The sequence below is a fragment of the Bidens hawaiensis genome, unplaced genomic scaffold (assembly GCF_021521415.1).
Source record: "Bidens hawaiensis isolate Kalapana, Puna unplaced genomic scaffold, B.hawaiensis_p1.1 tig00006258_1, whole genome shotgun sequence".
Classification (NCBI taxonomy): domain Eukaryota; kingdom Viridiplantae; phylum Streptophyta; class Magnoliopsida; order Asterales; family Asteraceae; genus Bidens; species Bidens hawaiensis.
Window position 1 is genome coordinate 767,352 of NW_027491415.1, and position 12,920 is coordinate 780,271.

The 12,920-nt window shown below is 33.7% G+C and overlaps 2 non-coding genes and 1 pseudogene across 2 annotated transcripts; 2 read left to right on the forward strand and 1 right to left on the reverse strand.

Moving 5' to 3' along the window:
• Nucleotides 1-4,762: 4,762 nt before the first annotated feature.
• On the forward strand, nucleotides 4,763-4,847 carry LOC143631913 (small nucleolar RNA SNORD34). Its single transcript, XR_013153451.1, has one exon. It is a non-coding gene; the product is annotated as a small nucleolar RNA SNORD34 (small nucleolar RNA).
• An 87-nt stretch (nucleotides 4,848-4,934) lies between these two features.
• Nucleotides 4,935-5,016, forward strand: LOC143631914 (small nucleolar RNA SNORD34). The gene has a single exon (XR_013153452.1). It is a non-coding gene; the product is annotated as a small nucleolar RNA SNORD34 (small nucleolar RNA).
• Nucleotides 5,017-8,100: 3,084 nt separating this feature from the next.
• LOC143631798 (LEAF RUST 10 DISEASE-RESISTANCE LOCUS RECEPTOR-LIKE PROTEIN KINASE-like 2.1) lies at nucleotides 8,101-11,505 on the reverse strand (annotated as a pseudogene).
• Between the last annotated feature and the right edge of the window lie 1,415 nt (nucleotides 11,506-12,920).

Below are 12,920 nucleotides of genomic sequence, written 5' to 3' on the forward strand. Positions count from 1 at the left end.
TAAAACCAAATTTAATGAAAAGTAGAAAATAAATAACAAAATAACAAAAATGAAAGGGTTAATATAAAATTTTAATATTTCATATGAGGACCTGAACTTTCATAGGTCCCACTTTGGCACCACCAAGATTTGAAATAAAGTTATGTACTTATGTGGCTACTTACAGCCGCCTCCAACGACTTCGACTGCTCGTACACTCACAGAGTCATATGTTTCATTTCAATAAAAAACTTTCACTTTGACCCCTTATGGCTTTTAAAATGGTGACGTTAAGCTATTAATCAAGAGACATTTCATCAGTTATTCGTAGTAATATTATGAATGTATATATGTGTTTTATACTTTTACAAGACCTAGTTTCAAGTACAAAGACAATTATTATGAGGTTAAATATATAAATATATTTTTTTTATTTTTTTTTGAATGACTAGGAATTTATAAACCTTATGAAGTTATGCTTAGTTTATTAAGTTGAAATCATGTAATCCGTAACTCGAAAACCACATAAACAGAGAAGACTAGTTGTTTTTATTGCTTGTACGGGTCTTGTTACCGTCATAAATCGTTTTTCAAGTTATTCATATTAAAGGGTGTTTTTTTATGTTGGAACCCAAATCCAAATCGAATCGAATTCATGTAACTCGAACCCCATCCGAAATCTGAATTTAAAATTTGATTCGGTTTTTTTTAATTTTCCTGAATAATTCAAATACTTTTTACCATCGTTTGTTATTGAATATGCTGTGTTAAATAGTATTGTGCTAAGTTATCATGTTAGAATATGTTTCATATTATTACAAAACCAAAAACCAAGTTCATAATTCATTTGGTTTAACAATTACCATTTAATTTTAAATTTAAGAGGTTTCAAACCAAACAATGGACTCAATCTCAATCGACTAGTTATATTTTGTCAAAACCTAGTAGAAACTCGACGGGTTTTGACCGGCTATACCTGATGTGACATTCGTCAAATTCGGGTCTCGATTGTATTTGTTTTTGTATACGTTTTATGTTCGTTTATCATGTAAACCGACCCATTTTGTAAACCGAAACTTATGATATAATCAAAATAATGGATTTTATGTTACAATATTGTTTTACACTTGTTGGGTCTTGAAAACATCCTTTTCGGGCCTTAAAACGCGTTAAAATCACTTAAAACGAACTTCGGGGGAGGCAAAGCTGTAATTTTTCAAACTTTAAAATATTCTAGCCATGCACCCCATCGCGCTACGAGATGGGGGAGGCTCTGTTGGTCGCGTGGCGCGATGACAGCTAACCAGCAACTGCATAATATGTCCCCTTATTGGTTCTATTATCCATTAAATCCGAGTTTTAACCACCAAATCACTTGTTTAACCCCTCTAAGCTCGTCTTATAAATACAATGCACTCTCTAACATTAATCTCTGCTCATAAACTATTTCCGCACTCAAATTCAAAGATCATTCAAGGTTATTTTTCATGTTTATATTGGGTTTGACTTTCAAAGTCAAACTGATGAAGTTTTTCATTTTTGTTTGTTTATCTTAATCTAAATTAATACTTGAAGCATATAAAACAACATATATATAACATACACCCCTTGTTACCTTTGGTAGTTGCTTATCCGGCCTCAGTTGGTTAAGTTTCAGGCCTCGTAAGGCAAGGCTACATGGAGGACTTCGTGTCCTTGATATATATATATATATATATATATATATATATATATATATATATATATATATATAACTTGTTTATACATAATAACCATGTTTAACTTATGTTCATTTTAGTTTGTAGATCATTTTTATAAGTTCCATGGTTATGGGTTTGAAGAGTCTAGCCTCGGTTTAACCGTAAATAGCTCTAAACCGTAAACCAGACTTTGTTTACTAGTTTTGTTAAATAGTTATTTAAACATGCTTTATGTTAGATTTAAGTTTCTAGAATCATTTTTATAAGTTCTATGGTTATGGGTTTGTAGATTCTAACCTCGGTCTTAACCCAAAACTAGATCCGAACCGAAAACAAAACTTTCGTTTAAGGACTTTATTGTTAACTTTTTGGTTGTAAAACTTAAGTTTCATCATTTATAAGTTATTATATAAGTTCTTTGATATCTGGGCATGTGGAAACCATCTATGAACATATTGTGAGATGGAAACCGAACCAAACCGAACTAAACCGATTCTCACTCGCTTAAGACACACAAGTGTGTTTTTAGCTATCAAGACTTGTATATTTATTTAAAAATACTTTACAAATTGATATTAAATATTTTAGTAAAGTACTTGGAATGTTGAATCCAACTTGATCTTATAACAAAGTTTGGGCCGACAAAATCGAACAATCGCTTAACGTGCGTTGTTAGTTCTAAAACAATAGAACTACATACTTGGTTAACTGTTAATATATTTTTATGAGTTATCTCATAACATTTAATATTTTGGAAAGTTGACTTTAGGTTTGACCAATTATCAAGACCTGAACTAACAACCCGAACACTCGTTAAAAACCCGTTTTAGTATCTGTATTCCAAAGGGACTTGCATTCTTGTATTTTTACCCACCTTATTACTTAACATAGGTTGAGTAAATATTAAGGTTGGATACTTTAACCCGGTTTCGAGCAAACTTACATTTTTAAAAAGGTTATTATCACAAGTTCTTAAATAATTACTTTTTTTAACATTAAACTTTAAATGCTTACATTTCTTAACTTTTATTTTAAAGTTTTCATAAAACAACCTTTCTAATACAATGCTTTTATTTTTATTTAGGTATTGCTCGTTAGACTTCATCCACCCGATTTTGCGACTTTTACCGATCAAGTTTTATACTTGAATGTGAGTACTTTCATACGCCGTTTTCCATCTTTCGTTTTGGGGGTGATATTGTATACTTATTCAAACTAAATGCTTTATTCTTTAGTCTTAAACCACAAACGTTATTGTATACTTTATTTAAATAAATGCTCGATTTGGTGTTCTATGCTTACTTGCGTATATGCTTATGTGTTTACCGCTTTTGGCTGGTTGATTCATAAATCTGTGAACTATCTGGTATTCTCTTGTAGCACGGTGCCGTTAATGTATTCTTATTAACGACCTCACGAAATCCGAATCTATTTGCTATTCTCTTATAGACGAAGCCGCTAATGTATTCTTATTAGCGACCTTATTTTTATCCAAATTATTGCTATTATTTATTGTTTCGTATACAAGTTGTGGACATTTTCTTCTTATTATTATATATATATATATATATATATATATATATATATATATATATGTTCAAAACTATGAATTGCTCACCAACCTTTATGTTGATAAACTTTATTTTATGCAATGTTACATTTTTGACGTTAGGTTGATTATGGAGTTTGGAGAAAACGTAATGTTGACCGTTAGAATATTAGCAAATTGAACAATATATTTCTTTGCTATGTTATGTTATGATTATCTATGAATATTGTTATGTGACATTTTGATGTTGTGAAATTAAATGAGTTGTTAAATATTGTCGCTATAAATAGTGTCATGCGCTTATGGGTAATCCGTCGCATCCCGGCATGTTCCGCCGCCTTTGGTCGGGGTGTGACACCTGACATATATTTTATCAAAACCCGATAGCAAATCCGAAACCTGACGGATAATTACCCGATTAAAAACCCAACCGGGTTGGGACGGACTTTAATAATCTGGTATGGTTTTTTAGTATGGGTACATGTTTTGTATTTAAATGTATTCGTACTCTAAAGGTAGGATCGGGTACAAGTAGAGGTGCACAAAAAACCTGAACCCGGAACCTGACCCGAAAAAAAAACCCAAAACCAGTTTTTTTTTATAACATGGTTTTAAATACCGATCCTACCCACAAGGTACGGAGAGGGGATGCATTTTAGTACCAAAACCCGTACCCGAACCGGACCTGATTTGTACCTGAAAACCCGAACCAGTTCCATACCCGGAACCGGGTTTTTCCAATACCCGAATTCGGGTTTTTCAAATACCCGATCTAACTCAAAAATAACTGAAAAATATCCGAAAAATACCACTAAAAAGTGCAACCCCAAAAAAATTACAATCTATACCTTAAAAATACCCGGAAAAAAACCCTAAAAATGGTTTTTTCAATAACATGAAATAAGGTACTTAAATACCCGGTTCCATACCCGACTCGAATCCGATATATAAGGTATGGTTTTTAGAGGCAATACGTGGACCCGAACCCGAAACGGGTATTGGTCATACCCGATTTCCCAATATCCGATCATTACCTGAACCTGGGTTTTTTTCTAATACCCGATTTGTGAAACTTTGGGTACAAGTTCGAGTAGTAAAAACTCTACCAACTTTATTTTTTTTTCCATCTCCAAGGCTCTTAATACATGTACAGATGATGTACTTAAAGAAAAAGAAGATTTGGCACGTATGTAAAAGCCCATTGGGCTTTATTAATATTTACAGGAAAAGGGTTACACGCAAGACACAGTACTCTCTTCTCTCCATTATATATACTGACTCTAGCCGCTAGCCGCAACACCATAATTTAGTTTCACCCTCATCGTTTATTAATCTCAAATCAACTTCGTTTCAATTTCAACGGTAAACCCAATTGATCATGTGTCTTACTTGTTTCTATCGGCAATCGTTTCAGTCATTTTCTAAAGCTAGTGTTCTTCATCTGATCACCAGATTCCAGTTTATTTTTTTTATTTATTTAATATCATTGTTGTTATTAATTAATATATTTGCGAGTATTTCGAATACTGCACGATCTGGCCTATGATGATTATTAATTTTGCCTACATTGTCTGATTTGTTTCAATGAAGAGAAACCTAAAGATATTTCTGAGGCCTAATTCAGCATTTACATATATTTGATCTAATTAAAACTTAGATGTGTTTGATTAGTATATTATTTTTAAAATTTTTTGTTGTACGATTTTTGTGGCCGTTGATGAATAAAGTTTTGCCTACATTGTCTGATTATCAACTATGACGAGTAAAACTAATATTTCTGAGGCCTTTTTGTTTGTTTTAAGTACAATAGTTATGTTTAGGTTTTTTGATGTATGTTAAATATGGAATTAGGATTTTTAAGAGCATTTTCAGCCGGTTTTGAGTGAGTTTTGCAAATTATATGATATGGTTACGAGTGAGTTTTGAGGGGGTGTTTGGCCTAGCTTATATTTTTTGGCTTATGCTTATATCCTTGCACAAATAAGCGTTTTCAAATAAGCTAAAAAACAATCTTCACACAAGCTTCTTCAAATTAGCCTATGTAAGCTAATAAGCTTAAGCTTAAAAGGCTAAACCAAACACCAAATTAAGCTTATTTTATATAAGAAAGCTAAAAAAGCTATAAGCTTAGTTAAAAAAGCTAAGCCTTTTAAGCTAATCCAGGGAGCTAAGTTTAATGGGTAAGTTAAATTTAATGTATAAATTTTAATTTTGAATATAATAAAAAAAAATTATTATGAGTTGGGTCGTATCATGATGAGGTGGTCCATATCATGATGTTTGACCTGTTGACTGAGTTTGATTTGAGATGGATCGTATCAAAATGAGACGGTCTGTATGTATGTGTCATACCATTTAAAGTTGTGATCCGTATCAAAATTCAAGATGGCATAGACCGTATAATGATTGATTGGTCCGTCTATCTTGTCTGTTTGGCCCGCTAAAGGTAAAAATCAGTTTAACAACTTTTTAATGATTGTTTTAGGGTTATATGAGCTCGAACATCGATGAAAACACTTATACTACTCCGTTAAACTTTTTTAAGTTATGTTTGATTGATACACGCTTAAACATAATAACCGAACTTAAACGTGTACCTTGCTTCCAAGCTATATTAGATCCTAGGAATAATTTGTGAATCCTCATAACACCTTTGGACACTTGATCAGAACTTGAACTTACATGAACATATTCTCGTGGCTTGTTCTTGCTTAATCACCCTTAAAACACTAAGTACTTGGATCTTTGAATGTGTGATTAATTTATGAGTTGCTGTGCATGAAGTGGTTGCACCTGTTGTACACATACTTCAGCTTTGTTTTATACATGTTGTGCATGAAGTGGTTGCTCCGTTGTTTGTTTGTGCTATAGCTTGCCAACTCCACAGGTGTCTTCTTCGGTGTTATACACATAACTCAGCTCCCTGGATTTGTTGACGTGTCAATCGGTTAGTACAGAGCCCCATGTTGGTTACTTGATCCTTCTTTAAATTAGGGCTTCTTCAAGGTCGATTGAATTTAATTTCTTTCGTCTGACTGCATGTTGTATTACTGTTGTGCAGTTTCCCGTGGTGACATGAGAGTTGTTGCCGGGAACTGCCGTTTACGGTGGTTGGGAAAATAACTTAGGCTTCTTAAATTATGAAAAAATTCAGATTAGTATGGATCGTACATGGACGGTAGTTGGAGTCGGCGGCTCTCCTAGGGTTCCCTTATCGGGGATCCCTGGGGAAGAGGATCAAGTTGGCCCTTGCGAACAGCTTGATGCACTATCTCCCTTCAACCCTTTGAGCGAAATACGACAAAAGGAAGGAAAATCCATGGACCGACCCCATCATCTCCACCCCGTAGGAACTACGAGATTACCCCCAAGGACGCCTTCGGCATCGAGGGGTCACGGACCGACCATAGAACCCTGTTCAATAAGTGGAACGCATTAGCTGTTCGCTCTCAGGTTGGACAGTAAGGGTCGGAGAAGGGCAATCACTCATTCTTAAAACCAACATTCTTAAGGCCAAAGAGTCGGCGGAAAAGGGGGAAAGCTCTCCGTTCCTGGTTCTCCTGTAGCTTAAACAATTTGTATATTATTGTTATGATGCATAATATGATCACAGTAATTTATTTACTACAGCTGAGTACAAACAGTTCATCAAATTGTACAATGAAAAGTATTGGCATGTAACGATAACAATATATATTCAAATCAAGCAAGACCAATTGGGTATTATTCCTAACTCGTAAAGTTCCAGAAGTGAAACCAATCCATTTGGAGTTGTTGTGAAAGAGATATGATGTCAGGAAAACAGACCAGAAAACGACTCCTCGTATCAGATTTGATACCCAATCTTGTAAAATCATAAACACTATTCAAACCTCTTACAAAAATTACAAACTATATCTTTATGGAAACTAAACCCATAGTAATATATTAGAGATCAAATAATCGATATAAAACATCATGTTATCATCGAATTACAGTTCAATCAATAAACGGGTACGAATGTGTCTGCAAACTATTGCCATAAAAACTCAAACCTTAACATGTTTATGATATCTCTAGGGTTCTAAATCGACTAAATATAATCAATTAACTTCATAATCATGTTATATCTTTAACATTACATTACAGAACTTTGGACCTAGTCACCTAGGTTTCACCAAGAACAATAGGCTTTGCATAATACAACAATCAAACGTTTAGCAGTTATTATAATGATCAAACTATTGTACAATCACTACTCTAAACACATAACAACAATCAAAGACTCAACTGGACATATAGGGTTTCTCAAGAACTCATCAAAACATGAAACTGATACTTAAAAATTACCAATTAGTCTTAGGAATGGTTAGAATCACTCAAAGACACCACCAATTGCAAGAATCAAGATTGAATTGAAAGGTATGTGTGTGTGTGTTCAAATGGATCAGAGGGAGGGGAGGCAGCAACGATGGTTTATGGTTTATGGGTTTGGGTTTTGGGTTGGGATATTTTATTTAATATAATAATAATTATATTTACAGGAATGGCCCCTTAGAATGAGTTTCGGGCTTAAACGAACTTTTTTTATACCAAACCGCATTATAACGAATCATTATGATTAAAATACTAAGCCAAGTTTATAAAATAAATCGTCATTGTTGTTTCATATATATTATACTTGTGAAAGCCAAAAACGAATAAATTACGTACAAACGATCGAAATTTCATGAAACAAGCTACGAGCTTAGCATATAATCATTTTACATGTAATTTCACATAGACGATATTATACATATATGCTAGAGATATTATTTTCATATTTCACCAACGTTCGGATATATCGAAACGAAAAAGAAAAGGTCCATAAAATCCGAGATGTTACATGTAAGAGAACAATATATAATACACAATCAGTCTGTAGATACAGAACCCATGAATCTTGGTGGAGAATAAAGATAGGGCTTCGGAGGGATTTCCAATAATGCTAGTTCCTCTCCTAACATTTCCAACACCCTAGTGATTGTCGGACGGCTCAAGGGATTGGTTTGTATACACCACAACCCTACAATAATCATCTTTTTTGCCATCTCATTTTCCTCTTCACTCACCACATCTTTTAGTCCAAGTTGCTCTTTATGTAATTCAACCTTTTTATATATCCAATGAGGAAAATATATTTCACTTGTATGATCAACTTCAGCATCAACAATTCTCCTCCCTCCAACCATTTCTAGGATCATCATTCCGTAACTAAAAACATCAAATTTATTGGATACCGGACCAAAATTCCTAGAGTATAGTTCAGGAGCTATATACCCTGGTGTTCCTCTCATATGGGACATGGATATCATGCTTCTTCTCAGGGAATAACTTAGCAAGCCCGAAATCTGATATCTTAGGACATAGATCTTGATCCAAAAGAACATTATGGGGCTTTATGTCAAAATGCAAAATTCGTGTGTTACAACCGCTATGCAAGTATTCCAAGCCTCGAGCAATTCCGATAGCAATTTGGTGCAATCTTTCCCACCCAAGTTGATTATCTCTTGAAGAATCTTCATCATATATGAATTTTTCAAGGGATCTATTAGGCATGAACTCATAAATCAAAGCTATCCGATGTCCCTCCAAGCAAAATCCCACAAGATTGACAATATTAACACGGGAAGTTCTACCGACGCTTGCAACTTCATTAATGAAATCTTCACCATTACCCTTTAGTTCACCTAAAATCTTCACGGCTACTAGGTTTCCATTGCGCAGTTGTCCTTTATACACGGTACCAAAACTGCCTTGGCCTAATTTGACTTTAAAGGAGTTTGTCATCTTCCTAACTTGTGAATACGAGTACCTTTTTCGAGCAAGGAATTCATGATTCTTTAGAAAGTTTTCCACATTCAAATGATTTTTTGTCTTTCTTTTCCATTTGAATTTCCACATGAAACATATGAGAATCACAACTAATAATGTCGCAACCCCTACACTAATCACTGCATCAAAATAATGAACGGGTAGGCTTAAATTATATTATCTAAAAAAAATTGGTTACTTGACCAATAAAAAGTTGCGTATGATAAATTACCCGTGGGAAAAACCTTTGTTTCCTTTCCTGCATCTAAACCCACCAACAGTCAATATTCACATTCTTTATGTTCGAACACTTTTAAATTATATATTTTCAATTTAACATTAGTCATTGCTACTTATTTAATTTAGGTTAGGGTTGTGTGTTTTTTTATTGACTATTGAGTGTATTGTGTGTATAAAATATACAAAAGCCATTTTCGAGTGTATATTACTTGATTCATTTTCTCAAGAATATATATCCGAGTGTGAGCGAATATCACTGCTTCAATGCTATATCCACTTTCAAACACACTTACTTATTTTCTCTTCAATGCTATATCCACTTTCAAACACCACTTTTGTTTTGTTTTTGTTTTTTTAATTATGCATTGGAGATGCTCTAAACAAATATATTAATACAAGTATAATATGCATAAGAAAATGGTTTATTGAATTTTAATAATCCCTATCAAATAGTATTGACCAATAATAATCCCTATTCATTTTATCGTCACTGACGGTCTCAAATTTAAAAAAGTTGGCTCATAATGTTCTCCCGTTAAAAAGTGACTTAACGGCGTTATATTTTTTTTCGAATTTCAAAGTAATGTTTTAGGGATTTTAATCGGAAGTAGGATGCATGTCGATTGATGTAAAACTTAGCTCGAAACGGTGATCCAAACGTCTTGATTTCTGTTAATTGTAAACTTAAATACCCGAATTGCAACATTGTTTCGTCGTTTTGGAGAAGCGTTTCGAACTAAGTTTTGCATCAATCGACTCATATCCTCCTTCTGATCAAAAACCCTAAAACATTAGTTTGAAATTCAAAAAAAAAATATTAATGTCGTTAAATCCTTTTTAACAAATGACCATTAGGGGCCATTTTTTTTTAAATTTGAGACTACAAGTGGTGATAAAATAAATAGGGATTATTATGAGCCAATATCGATAAAATAAATAGGGATTATTATGGGCCAATATCAGCTTATACGAATTATTAAGCTATGTGTAGTGGAGTCGTGGAGGGGCTACAAAATGGGGCGTTTTGTGCCATGTGACGACTAGTCAGCTAGGATGAGTTTTTGTTTTAGGGGTGTAATTGTGTTTAGCCCTATATATATATGTATCTCACACACGCACAATATAATAATATAAAAAACAAAGTTGTCGCCCATTTTGTCGCCCGGGGGCAGTGTTGTCGCCCATCATCGCCCTTGTCGCCTCAAAGTTGTCGGCTTGTCGCCCATTACACATAGCCATAAATTCCAATAAAGCTAAGAAGATTTATAGAAGAGAGTACTTACAAATTCTGCTGCAAGTCACCATGTGGGGTCTGTCTTGGCAGAAACATCGGAACTGGAAAGCTATCGTATCAAATCCACATCTCCCACCCCTCTCTTCACAGACCTCACAACTGGAGTCCGATGCCATCCAATGCACTGTAAACCCCCTCTTCATCAACTCTACATAATTACCACCATCCACCATCACATTATTATTATTATTATTATTATTATTATTATTATTATTATTATTATTATTATTATTATTATTATTATTATGTCCGTCTTTGTCCACCGGCACCACCACAACATTACTACAACTATCCATTCCCATCTCCAAATGCTGGTCACCCCGAAGCATAACTAACCGATCCACGTCGAATTTACAAGACCCAATATTGTACCTAGTCAGGTTCCTAGGCAACATTTTAGTACAATTCATCAAAACAACAACTTCTGTAGTCGAACTGTTGTCGATCCAAAACCGTTGAGAGTCAAGTATTATGTTTGTGAGTTTGGTCAGGCAAGTGACATCATGGGTACTAGTACTACTTACCAACCGCATTGTTTTTTTATCATAGTCAATTTCCTTAACTAAATAGTCATTGTTGGATATCCGAACAGCCGTGGAGCCGTTGGAGCACCGGAGGATATCGAAACCAGGGTACCCGCACGATGGATCTTGTGAACCGTTAAAGAAAAATGGATAGCTTATGCGCATACCATCTCCACAGTTTTTGGGGACACAGGATTCATAGAATGGATCCACACAGAGTGATTTCTTGAAGAAAATGACTAAACATAGGTTTAGGGTTGCTGATAATATATGTTTTCTCACTGGAGAATATAGAGAAAGAAGATGATCAAGATGTTGCTTGTTGATGAATGATGGAGATGAAGGACATTTATGTGGCTGTAAACTAAAGTGGCCGACTTGATCATGTTTTTTGAGTTGGTGTCAACTAAACTTTGAAATTGAATCTTACAAAGGTATGAGGAAGTATACCATGTGTAGGTATGAGGAAGTATACCATGTGTCCATGTGTTTGCAATTTCAGTAGAAATGTATGTTGAAAATATACGGTAGGTTATTTAATAAAACTAGACAGGTGTTTGCATGATACAGTGGGAAACAAAAATCCTAATTATGTAATAATTATGGATGTTTAAGGTTCATTTTTAACCTTGAAAACGTTTAAACCAATTATTTTTTTTGGTTAGCTGGTTTTTGAATGTACAAACTATAACAAACGGTTTGGTTTACGATTTATACCGAAAATCGACCATATAAAAACGGACCGAACGGTAAGCTTATTATTGTAGCTCAACGCGTGAAACCAAACCATTAGTAACGAGTTAGTTAAAATTTTCAACGGTTCAGTTTCGGTTTTCAATATCATAAAAAAACGAACCAGCGATTTGGCTCACTGTTTAACTTAGAAACCGTTAAAATCGAATTATGAACACCCATATGTAACATGTTAATTTTAATTAAGAAAAACTATGCCAATACCATATACAAATTAAAGACAATAAAATGCTCAATTTTTTGGGAATTTTTTTAACAAAAAATATTAACATATGAAAAAATTAAGGTCATAGGAAAATCATTGGTGGGAAGTTGGTTTACAATTAATTTTAAAAGGTATATAGGTAAAGATGAAGGTCCAAAGTTGTAACTATTTTTTAAATTTACAAAAGTTCAGGGGGCAATGTTGACACTATTTATAGACATATTTTTTAATGTACAAGTTTGTTCTTATCTTACATGTTATATAAGGTGTAACTTATGCATTATAAAATTAAATTGTCTTGTGTTTTGTTTACTTGTCTTTTCTAAATTAGATTATTTTATTAGTTTGATTTTAGTAATTTATTACCCCCTTTTAATAAAAATAAAAACAAATAGTCGTGTCGGTTTGTCGAGTCTAATTAGTTAATTTACTTAATTTAAATAGTCTCGCGGGTTCGATATCCGGACTTACTTAGCTATACTAGAGTCGATCGGTAGTAGTTCGAACAATGTTTTTCATGTTGGAGGCTCCATTAGTGTATTAAAGATACGTAAATAGTATTGAATGCTCTTAAGCTTCGTTTGGTTTGAACAATGTTTTTAAATGAATATTTACATTGTGTCTTCGTTGTAGAATAGTGCAGGTTTGTTGTCTTCATCAATATAAAAAAATGCTTGATTTTGAATACTTTCAAGGCTGGATAGTTGTTCTGAAATTCGCTATTGGTTTTTGATAAATATAAGTTTTATCTTTTTCTGAAAGCTCTGTTTTGGTTATGTTCGATGGTTTGAACTTGAATGGTAGGTTTAAACAAGATGTTTGCTATTGGTTTCAAAAGATTTTG